At 61.8% G+C, this 3,256-nt stretch overlaps 1 non-coding gene across 1 annotated transcript; it reads right to left on the bottom strand.

Annotated features, from left to right (window-relative positions):
• Positions 1–2,489: 2,489 nt before the first annotated feature.
• Positions 2,490–2,643, bottom strand: LOC137359952 (5.8S ribosomal RNA). The gene has a single exon (XR_010971650.1). It is a non-coding gene; the product is annotated as a 5.8S ribosomal RNA (ribosomal RNA).
• Positions 2,644–3,256: the final 613 nt, after the last annotated feature.

Below are 3,256 nucleotides of genomic sequence, written 5' to 3'. Positions count from 1 at the left end.
TTTAAAGTTTGAGAATAGGTTGAGATCGTTTCGGCCCCAAGACCTCTAATCATTCGCTTTACCAGATAAAACTGCGTGTGGACGAGCACCAGCTATCCTGAGGGAAACTTCGGAGGGAACCAGCTACTAGATGGTTCGATTAGTCTTTCGCCCCTATACCCAGGTCGGACGACCGATTTGCACGTCAGGACCGCTACGGACCTCCACCAGAGTTTCCTCTGGCTTCGCCCTGCCCAGGCATAGTTCACCATCTTTCGGGTCCTAACACGTACGCTCGTGCTCCACCTCCCCGCCGGAACGGGTGAGACGGGCCGGTGGTGCGCCCACCGCGCGGGGCGGCGGGATCCCACCTCGGTCGGCCCGCGCCGACCTTCACTTTCATTGCGCCGTGGGGTTTCGTGACACCCTTTGACTCGCGCACAGTGTTAGACTTCTTGGTCCGTGTTTCAAGACGGGTCGGGTGGGTTACCGACATCGCCGCGGACCCCTGGCGCCGGCTCGTGGCTCTTCCGACTCGGCGGCGAGACGCGGTCGGGGCGCACTGAGGACAGTCCACCCCTGTTGACAGTCACACCGGGAGCACGGGGAGCCCGTCCCCCCCCACTCACGAGAGGGGAAGGCGCGGCAGCGGTCACTATCCCTCGACCCCGGGAAACGGCGAAGGCTCCTGCCGGGGGGCTATAACACTCGCCGCCGGAGCGACGAGCCACCTTCCCCACCGGCCTTCCCAGCCGACCCAGAGCCGGTCGCGGCGCACCGCCAGCGGAGGAAATGCGCCCGGCGACGGCCGTGCCCGCGCGGGGGGCGGTCCCAGCAGAGGAGATCCGCCGACACCCCAACGCGACCGACCCGTGCCGCCGAGTTGAATCCACCGGGCAGACTGCGCGGACCCCACCCGTTTACCTCTTAACGGTTTCACGCCCTCTTGAACTCTCTCTTCAAAGTTCTTTTCAACTTTCCCTTACGGTACTTGTTGACTATCGGTCTCGTGCCAGTATTTAGCCTTAGATGGAGTTTACCACCCACTTTGGGCTGCATTCACAAGCAACCCGACTCCGAGAAGACTCGATCCCAACGAGCCGGGGGCCGCTACCGGCCTCACACCGTCCTCAGGCTAAGCCTCGATCAGAAGGACTTGGGCCCCGGAGCGTCGTCAGAGAAAGAGGTCTTCTATACGCCACATTTCCCACGCCCGCCAGGCGAGCGGGGATTCGGCGCTGGGCTGTTCCCTCTTCACTCGCAGTTACTAGGGGAATCCTTGTTAGTTTCTTTTCCTCCGCTTAGTAATATGCTTAAATTCAGCGGGTTGTCACGTCTGATCTGAGGTCGTAGGCAGAATGGTGAGCGATCGCGTGCGTGCGTTTCTCAACATCGGATGGCCCCCGCCCAGACTTAAACGCAGCACCAAAAGCTCCAGGCCGGCCGGTATATCTCGCAACTTACTGACAACGGCACCTCGTACTCAACCCTCGGGGGGGGGGCGCTCACCAGGCCAGGGGTTAGTAACGAGCGGATGTGCACGCGTGTCGACGTCGGGCTTGCGACCGGGCTCGGCTCATAACTGTTCCGGAGTGCCGATAAGGGAGGTGCCGAAGACAAAGAGCGTGGGCGCGGTGCTGGTTTGAACTGCACGAGGGCAGGAGAGAAAAGCGAGCAGCCCACGGGAAGCAAGCGTGGAAAGGACCCGAGACTAGCAGCAGCTAGAAGGCGTGGCAAGAGTTTGGAGCACGTGCAACCGGGGTGGGGGAGTTGGTTCGAAAAGCAGGCAGCAGAGACCAGGGGGACAGGACCGTGCGGCACTGACTAGGTGCACCCTCAGATGTAGGCGAGCTTGCCGGAGGCACAGCGGGAGGCATGCGTGTGGAAGGAGACAGGGCTCCAGCACAACACGCAGCACCGCAGGGACTCCATGGCAAAACTGCACAAACACCGAATGAGGGCACGCAAAGCCAGCGAGGCAGCACGGCAAGCCCACAGTCAACTACGTCAAGCTCTCCTCCTCCTCCTCCTCGTCCAGAACCACTAAACCACGTCGACCACTGGCAACAGCCATCGAGACCGAACCACACGGTTTGCGTCCACCGACATGCCACACCGAGTCTCTCTCTCTCTATGCCGATTCACCAGGCATCGTTCCCATCTCTGCTCTGCACACTCCACAGAGAGTCAACTCTGCCCTCCACGATCCATTCGGAGGCTAACGGCCCGGCAGCAAGCAGTCCCAGCACTGACGCAGTCGTTCGTTTGCAACCCACTGACAGCCGTCCTGGGAAAAGCAGAGGCTGGCCGAGACCAGTGCCGGCGCGCCCGGAGGCCCACGCCGGACTGCCCCCCATCGCGATTAAATGGAGGGACAGAGGTCGAACTCTCCCAAAGGCGGAGTAAACTCCAGGTCTGCACTTAGGGGGACGAAGAGGAGCAAAGGAACCTCTGCGACAAAACCCCAGCCGCGCTCCCGCCGGCAAAGGCGAGTGCGATTGATTGTCAAGCGACCCTCAGACAGGCGTAGCCCCGGGAGGAACCCGGGGCCGCAAAGTGCGTTCAAAGTGTCGATGATCAATGTGTCCTGCAATTCACATTAATTCTCGCAGCTAGCTGCGTTCTTCATCGACGCACGAGCCGAGTGATCCACCGCTAAGAGTTGTCTCAGGTTTTCGGTCCGTCCCTCGCGCGAGGGGTCGAACCCGGAACGTGCGAACGCTCCCCCGCCCTCCCCAATGGGGTGTGGGGGGTGGGAGAGCCCCAGCCTGGCACGGCCCTTCGGATTTCAGTCGAACAATCACAATGACCAAAGAAAGGTTTTCACGCGGCCAACGTGGTCAGGGCGCTCGCGAGGCGAAGCGCGTCAGCTCGTCCGACGCCGGAGCCCAACCGTGCCGACGCGCACCACGGACAACAGAGGCAGGGTCTCTGCCGCCACCGAGGCCGGGAGGACGAGGAGAGAGAGAGAGCGAACGCGGACGGACTGAGTGGGGTACAAGGCCGACAGGATGAGCCCGCTGCGGGGAAACAAATCCTGCCTCCGCGGCCAGGTACATTCTCTCGAACGTCACGGCTGCCATCTCAAGCTCGACACCGGCAACGGACACGCGAGTCTTTAAACCGCCGCTCCGCCAAAAGCACCAGCTCGCGGGGCCGGAGGGGGAGTCGTGTAGGTACCCTGTACCGGTAAAGGGAGGGTGACTAGAGCGACCAAAGTGTCCCCACGGTGGGAAAGAAAACCGGGCCTGCATCACCGGATCAGTCCCTGCAGAGC

Source organism: Heterodontus francisci, unplaced genomic scaffold, assembly GCF_036365525.1.
Source record: "Heterodontus francisci isolate sHetFra1 unplaced genomic scaffold, sHetFra1.hap1 HAP1_SCAFFOLD_1258, whole genome shotgun sequence".
Classification (NCBI taxonomy): Eukaryota; Metazoa; Chordata; class Chondrichthyes; order Heterodontiformes; family Heterodontidae; genus Heterodontus; species Heterodontus francisci.
The sequence above is the reverse complement of the archived record's forward strand: the minus strand, read 5'-3'. Positions and strand labels throughout refer to the sequence as shown.